The sequence below is a fragment of the Centrocercus urophasianus genome, unplaced genomic scaffold, assembly GCF_019232065.1.
Source record: "Centrocercus urophasianus isolate 14NV4802_14NV808 unplaced genomic scaffold, USGS_Curo_1.0 seq_11, whole genome shotgun sequence".
NCBI classification, from domain to species: Eukaryota; Metazoa; Chordata; class Aves; order Galliformes; family Phasianidae; genus Centrocercus; species Centrocercus urophasianus.
In genome coordinates, this window is record NW_024884253.1 from 65,855,027 (window position 1) to 65,867,929 (window position 12,903).

The following is a 12,903-nucleotide window of genomic DNA, read 5'->3' on the forward strand; positions in this document are numbered from 1 at the left end:
CCTCTCCTCTCCTCTCCTCTCCTCTCCTCTCCTCTCCTCTTCTCCATTCTTATGTGTGAGTGGAAACATTCACTTCAGAACATAATGCACTTCTCATTTACAGTAAAGTCTGAACCCTTATCCCACTTCAATCTTCATTCAAAACAGAGTTTAAACTTATAAATAAGAATTTATACATTCACTGCTTACTGAGAAACAGTGACAATTATATACTAGAATAATTCCAAAGAAAGTTTTTAAAACTGGGAACATATCTCTATATAAAGAATGCCTCTAAGTGGCTGAATTGTCCTGGTGAAATTGCACTGACTCTTCAATGGCTAGAATTCAAGACAGATCTAGAACATACAACTGAAATTCCAAAAAGTGAAAGAGGACAAAAATAAAAGCTCATACTTAAAACAGAGATTTTTGAGACAGTTTGTACTGTCATTCATTATGACATCCGGTCTGTACAGAAGTGCTAGGGAAGCAGTAGAGAAGCACATGGAAGCCATATGTATTTACAGAGCAAAGTTACTTTTGAGCATATATCAACAGAGGCTTACTAAAACAGCTTGAACTGTGCAAGGATTCTGTAGGTCCTGCGCCATTAGGAGAATTCACACTTCTCTAGGCTAATTCCTATGCCAAAATTAGGCTCAATATCTGCCATAGCAGAAGATTTGATCTATTCGTGTTCCACGTCTGTGAAAAGAAAAATCATCTCTGTTCTTGATCTGAATGAAGGTTTCAGTCTTAGGACAAGAGAAGAAGCTGGTGTGTTAACAAGCAGGCACAATTCGAAATTAGGAGGCAGAAAAAATAGCTTTTGTGAAAGACACTAAAGACGTTTTCATTTTATCAGAATGATGGTTACTATTTCATTTTTAGATCAACACTTATAAAGTATTTACTCAATATGAACATCAACTTCTGTAATGTTTTAAATGGGTTTTAAATATCTGCAGCACAACCTGCCAACATGGCCTCTGAGGTGTGTTTTAATAAAAACATGAAAATTCATTTTTAAAAATCTAAATGCAAGCTTTCCAGTACAGCCAGTAACAAATTTACCCTAGCAAAACCAGTACACTTAAATTCAAATGAGCTGTAAATACACAGTGTCTGGAGGGGGGAGGGCGCAGTAAAAGCAATTTAGTAAAATAAGCTATATTCTATTGCATACATTAAAAATTATATGTTTTGGGGAAGGTAAGGCATATGGAACCTGTTATTTTATATGAGTTCTGTAGCAGGGAAGACTAAGTTTGGCTGACGGTGTCAATGGCTTTATCAGAAATACAACCATTCATCTACGTAATTACACAGGAGGAAACATTAAGAACTTGGCACACATTAAAAATGATTCCTAATTAAAATGCTATTTAATAAACAGACCCATTTTATTACTCAAGGACCTAAAAAAAAAAAACCTAACAAGTGACTGCTAAACAAGTAATTATAAGGGTAATAAAGCTCTCCATTCTGATTAGGGAAAATATTCATTTCATGACCATGCAGTGATCCATTTTCTACCATAGCTGTCAAGAGAGGCAATTTGCAACCATTTAGAGATGTACTATTGTTATTATGCTTATGTAATACCGCTATTACATTTTGTAACAGTAATAATGATCTGAAACTAGTTCTTAGGGTAATTATAGACCAGTTTGCTAATACATTAACTATTCCCAAGTCTTCATTCAGTCCCAGTAAATTGATGGCATTTCACTTCCAGGGTTGTGAGGCATAGGGGTGGATTTATGTCTTTCTGCCTCCTACCAGCATCGCTCAAAGCACTGTGCACTCCTAGCCAGGTTGTAGTGTAAATGGTTTCCACCTGCTCACTGTCTCCAACCATTAATGTCTCCATAGAAAGGACTAAAACTGTGAGATGCTGATCACCCACACTCCTCACTGTTAGCTGAAATGACTCACCACCCCCTGCATGCAGCCTGCAATAAAACTATGAGATAATTAAAATAGTAATAATAATTTAAAATATATATAAAGAAATCAGATGATAAACAGAACAGGGTTAACAGCTGGTAAATGAAGATATTTTCAGGTTAACCAGAGATCAGGGACCCTCTAAGTTGCCTTTCTGTTTCTAGTTTAAGATCAGGATTCCTTTCAATTTTCCCTGTTCAGGAGAAACCTCCAGTAATGTGCATATTTTTCCTTATTTTTCTTTCAATTTTTCTTTCATTTTTCATACTTGCATCAAGCTATGGCAAAGGAGAGCTATGTGATACAATGCAGAAAACACCTTAGGCCTCCAAACCTTTTTCTCCCTTGCTTGTCTTATCTACTCTTGGACTTGACTTGTCACCAAGAAGACTGATTTTACTCACAGAAGGGTTTTTTGAAACAGGCTGTAAACTATCCATCCCATTTGTCTGCATTGATAGAAACCAGTTCAATTTCAGGTATCAACACAGACTTCGTAAGTGAGATTGCCCATAAAATGTTATTCTCTCCTTTTTCTGCAGCATCTCACTTATGGTTTGATATATAACACAGGTGAGCAATGCTTCTTAAGATCTACTGACACTCAGTATTGATGCTGTACTCCTAAACAGGAATAGTCACTGTTCTTTTCAAGGCAGTGTCCCAGAAACAGGATGTGTTGCAGTAGGAGGGCATTTTTCTGATGTCATTATTAAAGAATGTATTTACCTTACCTAGACAACCTGAATATTTCTTTTTTATTTTGCTGTTATATTTGGTTCATATGAAAAATGTTGCCATATGCTTGCACTTACGGTAACCCTGGTGATGTTTGAATCCAGACAGCAAATGTTATGCTTCCTCCACAGTTAGTCCTCAGTGTACAGGAACCTATGCAGGATGAAGGCTTCTCTCAGCATGAGTGTTCAGCTAGTTCCACATGAAAGACTCACCATGTAATGGAAGCCAATAAAAAGTTCTTACTGCTCCAGGAGGTATGACCTCAGTCAGTGCTCTCCTTCGTTATTCCCAGCTTTGCATGTCCTTCAAACTGCTGGTTAAGAGATAAAGGCTGAACATTTATTATTTTACCAAGTGTTTTTCGTTCACAAGGTCTCATTTCAACTGAGAACCACGAGGTCATCCCTACTTCTGGAAAAAAACCACTCAGTGTAAGATGGGATTCTAGGAAGTCGCTCTTCAAACAAAATTAAAATTCTGGAAATCAGTCTTTTGTTGCTCACGGTTCAATCCTACTGTTCTCAGTTTACTTATTTGGGCAAGTAAGAATAGGGGAAAAAATATTAAAGAATGTGAAGCCCTACTGTGTCAACCCATCCATGTTTATTTGATGTAGAAATGATGACATCTATAAGGTTAGGTCAGAACTTGTTTTTTAACTGAACTACCTTGGATTATTACTTCTACTACCACACTTAGAAGGGAAATTTAAAGTGTTATTATCTTTGCTGTGAAGCGCAGGAAAAGGGAAGAAATTCTTAACTATAAAATGCAGGAAATGAATTCTCAGAATTAGTAGCCTCTTGCCCAATGTCCTGATTCCCAGTATTAGATAGTATTTAGGAAGTGGGTCTAAGATGACATTTATATGATTTTTTTTGTGTATTTACCTGTGTTTCTCTACAGTGTTGGCTGTCAGTTTTGGCATTCTGAAAAAGTATTCTGAAGATCAACAGCATTAGAAAGGATCAAGGGATTTAATAGCAAGATGCAAGAAATTTGCTAGTTGCTTACATTTTTGAATGATACTTGTAATTTTGGCTGCATTTTAAAAGCACTACCGTATAGAAACAATTTAAGAAGGTAAAACTTATAGAATTACAAAAATGTACAAGTTAATCAGGAAATTTAGGCAATAAAGCAATTTAATCATATCCTGTGGGTGATCTAAAATCATAAAGGTATCCAGATTATTTATCTTTCTCTTCTTTTTTTTTTTTTTTTTTTTTTTTTTTTTTGGTATTTTAATGGAAAATACTCCATGTGAGGAATATGCCCCCAAACAGTATTGGAAAATGAATGCAAGTGCTCAATTTCTCACTCTGATGAGAGAACAGGAGACAATTAGTATTGTCCTCTCTACAAGAGGACTGTTTATTCCTATTTTTTTTTTCCAGCACAAACTTGGAAGACTAACTCACCTCCTTTAAGAATTTTCAATTTAACAATTTTTAATTATTATTTAGAACATACTGTATTTTGCCAGGTAACACTGTAATGAGAAATTTATATCTCATTTCCAGGAGCATCTTGGAAACTAAAGCAATTATTTCTCTAAATAGACTTCAGTTCTCAATTGTATAACAGCAGCAGCTGCTCACAGTTTGATACAATAGATGCTCTAGCCAAAGATCCATACTTACACAGTTCAAAAGGAACAAGACAGATTCTTATATGTGGACTCCTGCATACCTATCATTGCATTCAGCTGGCGTACTTCTATGGAAAAAAGTGTACGTAGCTAGAGCCTGCCTCCTTTGTCCACTTATTGCCATAGTATTTCCTCCTCTTCGAAGTACTTGATGTTCAAATGTACAGGAGGCAAAGAGACCAAATGCACTGAAGAATGGGAATTTCTTGTTCTTCAGTCTCTATTCTTAGACTTGATCATTCTGAACTCACGCCTGCTCACCCCTTGTAGAACCAAGAAGGATTCACTCACAAAAGCTGTCCCAGCTGGAAGGGCTGGGCGTGCACTGGGAAGGCCATCTCTATCACCCTTACCATCAAAGCATAAATCTCACTAAGCTAAGGTCCACATGCTAAAATACCACATATTTCATGTGCAGTACAAAAGGAATCTTAAAAATTTTACAATGGTGACGTGGCAGAATTGTTTCTTTACAAAATTTTTATCCAGAATGTTGTATTCTTAAAGTGGAGTTCACTAGTTTAGCTGGTATGTAATGTGATATCATCTACAGAATATAACCACTTTTTTCCCTAGGATTTTGCCTGGAAAACAGTCAAGATCATAAGTCATGTTCTGCATTCCCACACAGGCACTTCCCACATATAATTGCTTCCCTTAATAAGAAACATAAGTGAGAAGGTATGTATCAGCATCTTTGCAATCAAAATAAAAGGGTGGACTTAGCCATGTGAGAGTATACTGCAGCTCATCTTCCTCAGAAACAGCTTAAAAGAAGGGAAATTTGAGACCATACAGAACCATAGAATTACAGAATCATTTCAGTAGGAAAGAACCCTTAAAGCTCCTCTGATCCAACTCCCCTGCAATGAACAGGGACACATACAGCTAGATCACAATGCTCAGAGTCCCACTCAGCCTGACCTTGAATGTCTCCAGGGACAGGGCTTCCACCACATCTCTGGGCAGCCTGTGCCAGTGCCTCCACCACTCTTATTGTAAAAAACTTCTTCCTCATATCCAATCTAGATTTCCCCTGTTCTAGTCTGAAACCATAACCCACTATATAGTAAGTTATACTTAAGTTCCACCTCCTAGTAATTTGGTAATCAGTGATGATTTACAGATCCTCTGTACATTACAAATAAAATATCATTGTTTTCTCTAGACATGGGTGTATCAGCTTCTTGCTTTCTGTAGTGATATCTAACAGTCATCTGTTCAATCTTAAAAATATTTTCACAGGAAGTGTGATCTTCCGTAGTGTAGGATCTACTGGCAGTTGCTTAAATACCCACTTCAGCAGTTCTTTAGCAAACAGTACCATGACTAGTGCCTGAAGAGCAGGAAGTCCTGGTAGCTTTTTTGATCACTGCAGTGATCGCTGGCAGAATTGGGCATCTGAATCACCTTTGAGACATTAAAGAGGTTTTCTTAATTTTAAGAATCATACAAGAAATGAGCCTTACTTGAGAGGAATTCCAAATAACAAGTTTAGCTGTACTGATCAAGAAAATGCAAACTCAAAGAGGGACTAACTCATTCCAGAGGAGAAAAAAAGCCCCTGTAGCAGGGCAAATGCAGCCTGGCAGAGAATGTGTGTGTGTATGAAGTGGAAAAATCATAAAAAACAGAAAGAAAAACACTGGAACCAAAATGCTCTAGTATGCAGGTAAGGCTCTGCCTTGCTAGGCTAGAAGTGATGACAGACACTCTGGGCAGGGCATACTGAGGGCTAAGAAGCAGAGGGTTGTGGAAAAGGAGAGGGATGTATTATCTTCTGACGACACACCTCTGTGTCTCACTTAGGAGTCAGGGCGGAGTGCAGCCATGTGCTAGAGCAGCTTGAAGCTGGTAAAGTAGCTACCTGTAGATATGCAGCAGGGCCTCAGAGGAACAGAATCTGCAGGGGGAAAGTGAAGCCGTCTTTCCAAGTTTAAGAGTGGATGTCAAAAATCTGTCAGTTAAAACACTTTCTTGGAAGAGACTGGCACAAAATGATTTCCCCGTGATGCTGGGGATGGCACAGGCTGTCCCACACAGCTGGCAACTCAGAACAGCCAAGAGTGGCAGCTGAGTCCAAAGGCATGCAAATGGAAATTCATTGCAAGCAACATCTATTGCCCTTCAGTGTATAATGTGATGATGGAAAGAGGAAGATGCATGCTGCTTATGGGGGGCTATTTTGAAAAAAGACCTGATATCAAGTCATGCAAAAAGAAGCAAAGAATGTCAAGTTGTCCATGATTGCCAACAGACATGCAAGATGTGTTCTGTAAAATGGTTGGGTAACAGGAAAGGAGAAGACATTACACTGTAGTTAGGAAATAGGAGGTAATGAAATAGATGCCGAATAAAGAATGCAAGTTGCAACCTAATAAAACAGTTCCTCTTTTCCACTCTCCCTTTTCCATTTTTCTCTTGTAATTCCAAAACATGATGTTTTGATCAATATACCAAATCTTTTTTTCACTTATTGTGTGTGAAAGAAAAATTCATGCAATTAATGTATAGATACTCTTCTGAAATACGAATTATCTGAAAATTATAACTGTTCTCCACCCTACAAGTGCTTCAGGCTCCTTGAGTTGGAAGTGGGCAGTGTTTCACCCAGTGGATGCTGGGTCAAATATAAACCCACAAGCATTCCTCGAATGCTAAGGAACCCAGAAAAGAAGTATTTTCCAGCTAAGGAAGTCTGCATCCTATTCCTCACTTAGCCTTCCTTCTGTGATTGAAGCATGTTCCCATTGTAAAATTAAGATGGTACATACTCATTCCCCACAGAAAGAAACTCATCTACCTGAGAAAAAGAGTATTTCTGAATGCCATGTGACAAGCTATGTACAGGTTGTTTTAATCTTTGTTCAGTGGTCATGGTTAGCCATCAAGTTTAACTTATCATCTACAGTGAGAATAAATGGCAGTTCCCATTCAAAGCTATGCAAACTTTCCCCTGCAGCTTCACTGCTTATTATATCTTAATTCAGACCCCTTATTCTAAAAGTATTAACACACTGCTTCTTTTGCCCTGAAGTAGAAGCACAGTTTGTAGCTGATTCTCAAAGACAAAGATGCTCAGAGCATGGATTCATCTTTTGTACCTATTTATGAAACAATTGTCCCTTTCAGCTAGAAGGAACTCAGAGCAAATAGTAATCATTAGTGCAGGTAGAAAACTGGCAATTTAAAACTTACTTTGTTTAAAACACACATACACACACCAACCCCATACAAAACCCCAAATAAAAAACCCCTGTTCAAGAGAAGTATTCCCTTAAAATTTGTGTCTTTTCCATCAGATTTCAAGCAGAAGGGAAAGGACTTCTCAGAGCTGAGGAATACAGTCTTATCAAATACTAAGGTGTTAATAATAACACACATTACAAATGAAACATTAGCCCAGTCTTCAGGCACTGGAACCTCTCTGCCACATGTGGCTAGAGGAACATATGACTCTTTTCTACACTGTTCCTACACAGCCTGTATGGATATGGTCCCAGCACACTGCCAGCTCACAAAGAGAGCTGCAACGCATTCACAGTTTCCCCCAGCCCTCCTCTTTCAGTCCCATGCTTCCCACACAGCTCAAGCTTCCCACTAAAGCAAACTCCCCGCTGCACCTCCACACCAATACCAGCTCCTTTTCCCTTGCCTCATTCTCTGCCTTCACTCCCACTGATGGGCTGGGTGGATGACACTGCCCAAGACAACCCACCTCTTCCCAGAGCCCCCCTGCTCCAGGATGTGTCTGCTCACTCCCACTCATTTCTCCCATCTTGGTTTCAGCACCTCCCACTGACTTGGGCAGGAGAGAACTGAGCCTTGACTAAATATAGCAAAGCTCAGGCAGCTCTCACACTACTGGGGGGGGCAGCAAGTGGGGGCAGAGAACGTTTCCACCATGTAAGGTAGGGAGCACGTTCAGAGTGCCCCGCATAACCAGCAATCTTACCATAAGCATTTCTGGGTTTGCCCCCAGCTATCGAGCAACTGTTCAACTATCATGCATCTTCAAATGGCCTTTTAATGGTGAACACAGCATTTTAATGTCTCCAAAGGGAAAAGATAGTTATAGCAAAAGCTATGTGTTGCTCTAATTATGAAGATGCCATTTAGACTATATTTTAAACAGTGCTTGTTGTATTTATCATATCATAATAATACTGATTGTCTCAGTTCCACTCAACAAAAGACCTTAGGGGGAAAACTTTATCTCGAGGAACTAGCAAAAAAAACACACACTACACAACCCTAAAGCTTTTTACTAACACATTTCAAAATCTGGCATTTTTCACATTATATTTTTCCTAATACACACTAGAAACAGACATGTTGCACAGAGATATTTTATCTCAACGACAGAAATCCACATTTTTCTTCTTTTGTTCTCATTTTTTTCACAGTTATTCTGATCATTTTGTAGATGCTTCAGCTGCACTACAGGCAGTGTCTACTGATGGCATCCTGGTGCTGGCAATTTCAAGCTGTCTTCCCCAAACCCCACACGTGTCACCAGAGAAGGGATGGTGGTGGTTGTTTGCAGCACCCTGGCACATACATGCAGCACTGCCATAGTTAGTTTCTCGCCCTTTACAAATGAAACAATGCCAACAAAATACAGTGATGACTGCTCTCACAGCCCAAATGTGCTCCCGCTGAAACGTTTTGCCACTGACTTCATTGAACCTTTTCCCAGGCTGAGATTCCTTCTCTCAGTATTACACACAGAACTTCAGCCCCCTACTTCATACAGAGGGACTTGGGGGAGGTGACAGTGAGGAAGAAGGAGCCCTAGCCTGTGTTTCACGAGGACCTGAGGTGGCTGGAGATTATAGCCTCGTCTCTGAACATAATTCACTTTCTAGAGGTGGAAGGCAAAAGCTGGCCAGCAACCTGCAGACCACAAGGAGGGGGCAGGCATTAACAGAAGTGCAGATGCACCACTAATATAAGCATGTTAACCATATCCCCTCAGCAACCTGTGCAACAAACACTAAGTAATGCACAAATGCTGAAGATTCATTCTTAAAAGTTGTCAACTGTTGACTGTAACAGTGGTCTGGATTCTCTAAGAAAAATGCAAGACATAAAATTACACTCTTTTTTCTCTCTCTTTTTTTTTTTTTTTTTTTCAGAAATCATGATCAGCTATCCTGCTATAAGCTTATCAGGGTTGAGTCATACTGACTACAGAATAATCTCCAGGAAACAAACCCCCCCATTACTCTTACCCTGGAAACTATTTGTGAGCTACACTTCATTTTTGCCTGCGTGTCACTTAAAGACCATGCGAAACAGTAGGGAAAGAAAACTCAACAGCAAGGCAACAGCCAAGGGAGCTCAATGGAGCAAGGTAAGTTCTGAACTGCCAACACGTTATTCTTCATTCAGACCTTCCTCAAACAAGACAATATCTGGTTGGATGTTCTATCCAGCAACACCCCCTGACAGAACATGCACAGAACATAGGAGACACAAACATCTGCAGATTCTCCCCAAAGAATGAATTTGTCTTTCCGTGGAAGCCTTCTGCAGCAGGGTGATGGTAGAATTTTCTCCAGATCCTACTGCAGCTTCACTGCTTTCTGCACTGGGTCCAATGCTACAAGACATGGGGAAAATATGTGCTAGGTAAGAAGCATTGCAAGAAGAAGCATAGGCTGAAGCTTTTCAAAGCAAGACGGAATAAAAAGCCAGGTAGCAGATCACTAGAGAAGAAATTACACGGTGCTTTTTATATGGTAAAAACTGTGCAGAAGCCACAGGGCTGCAACTAACTGCTTTCAAAGTACAGATGAGAGTTTTAGGCATTGGCTGCTGTTTAGAGCAGTTCCTGACAACCAGTAATAGTAAAAGCACTGCTATAACCACAGCAGAACTCACATATTTAAAGAGATGACACTGAAACATTACATGGTGGGCAAAGAAAAAGAAAGAGTAAATTTGCTGTAGGAAGGTAAGGTCAAGGGCAAGATGGCATAAGCTCTGTCACACTTGAGCTATTCCGTACAAATCAGATCCAAAAATGAGTGCTCGCTATATTTTCTCAAATTAAGTTATGGAAAGAAGACACTGATGCATGCCCACATAGATCTTTGTTTTCCCCACATCCTCTGAATAAAATGAACTGATATGCTATGGATTTAATACTCAGCTGATGTTTCTTCTGAGCACTTGGAGGCAGCCAATGGTTTCCCACTGTGTTACCTCTTAACAAACTCCATGAAAACCAAATGCAGAGATCGCACAAACTGCCTGAGTCTTACCAAATAGCTGTTCCCTGCTTATGTATGTCCTACAGTGGATTAGTTGGTTATATATCATATTCTGTGGCTGTGTAATTCCTTCCATAGTTATACAACTACTACAATTATATAGCACAGACATATTCAGGGGGAAGTACGTGCCTTTATTCATTTACAAATTTATTTTGTTTTGGATAAAGTTCCTTCAGCAATGCATTTGCTGTTCAAGTTCCATCCAGTTTCAATAGAAAGTGGTTTTTCTCCTGAGATATTTGGAGATATTCCTCATTTTTAGATAGTACATGTCCTCAGGAATGTGCGATAGAGGCAATTTTAATGTAATTGTTGGGCTCCAAAGCAGGACTTTGGGGGTATGTGGAAAGAAAAGTCAACAGACAAAGCAGAGCTGCCTATAGTGTTAAGCTTCACTAGATGTGTGAATTTGGGCAAATATCTTCCTGTTGCCTTAGTTTCCCTCTTTGTCAGGCTTAATCAGCCAAAAGTGCAGAAAATAGACCAAGCAATTATTATCACTATATGCTAATTAACCCTTCAGGGAACAGTAAGCAAAAAGCATAAAAAGTGACCCAGCTTCACATATCTCACTGAGTGGACTTGAGGCACTTTGGCAGGACGTTCTGGAAAAGCTGTGAACTCAACAGAGGTTCAGGTGAATCCAGCATTTATGTGCCAGTGGTATCCAATCCACTCAGCAGCTGCCTAACACTACGGGTCCTTCTACTTATTCCAGAAAAATCCAGTGGCCATGGCATTACTATTCAGACAGCTAAGGAAACCTGCATCCTGTTGCTTGTTTAGCTTTCCTTCTCAGTCAGCAGCAATAGTGAGGCCTAGAGAAAAGAACGCATGGCAGTAGTAAGATCCTTTTGCACAAATTATATAAAATGCTCAGCTGAGGCCCTTCTCAGTAAAATAAAAAGAATCCACTAAGTATGCTGAGGAGACAGTTTTCTACCTATGAGGCACAGACATTGGCCTAGAGGAAGAACAAGAGCAGTCCTTGCAAATTGTCATTGCTCATGGTTTCCATACCTGCCCCACCTTGGTTTAATTTCCAAGAAATAAAAGTGGTTTTGATGTAAATATTTTTTAACACATAGCATAGGGCAGCAGCACCACCTATTCCCATTGTGAGAGTTCTGAGAATGTTGTATCAATACTAGTTTAACACGTGTCTTTGCTTTCAGGTCCTTGCAGTACTTTTGCCCAAAGGAGTTCTGTGAAAGCAAGCTCATCCTTTCCAAGACATTTTTAGGGACAGATGGGGTGACATTCTTGCACATAAACTGAATAGCAGGTGTCTCAGGTGTTGGTTTTTAAAAAGTGCCCCTACCAACTGGGCAAACCCAGAAATGTTTAGCCACCATCTCTGTCCAGAGCTTCTTTGGCCTCTATTCTACTGACCTCTCTAGGTAAGCTGTGATCACAGAGGGTCAGCCTGTGTTTCTATATGACACCTAATATTATTGAAGTTGGAGTCAACCTGGGGCTGTGTGGAAGTAAGTGGAGGAATGGGTAGCTATATGTTGGAAAAGATGCATCACTTGTCCAGGGTAGAAGAAACAAAGCACAATGCTGAACAATACATCAGCCTGGACTGACTGAGTACTAATGACTGCTTAATTTGCATTTTCCTGCTTTTTAGTGCATGCACTGTTAGGAAATCTAAAGAAAATAACTCAAGGTTGGCAAGTTATTTTTGATGCAAAAGCATTAATCTCACATAAAAACCTTAACAAATGCATCGGAATAGACATTTACTGAGTTCAGTAGATCTCTGCAGGGACATACATTATCTTTTCGCTGCCATGAAGAAGAAGAAAAGCTAGTTCTAACTAGTTGGCTTGCCTTAAAAAAGCATGAAACAGCAGGAAGAATAACTCAGATCTGTTTCTGGCTGCTTCCTTTCCTCATCTCTAATGGCTTATCAGGATGACATGCAAAGTTTGATCAGATCGATCTCCTTCAAATTAAGACTTTTCTCACTGCCCAGCAAAAAAACATACATCCAGAATCAAATGAGTTTTTTCCAGCACCTCTCTTGTTACCATTGATTTTATTACTGAAAGCTGTCTGTAATTCCCAATGGGCCAACAAGTTTTGGAGAGCATAGAATGATTTGTATTACCAAAAAATATTTCTGGCCCCTCATTGCTCATGGTCACTACCAATAGTAATGTCTAAGTCTTTCAGGAGGAAGAGAGTAAATGCTTTTTGGCTGCTTTGCCACTGACATGCAATTAGTAAATGAGTCAGCATCTTCTTGTAAAACAGTAGTAGATTCAGTGTGCTGAGTCACAGTTTCATAGG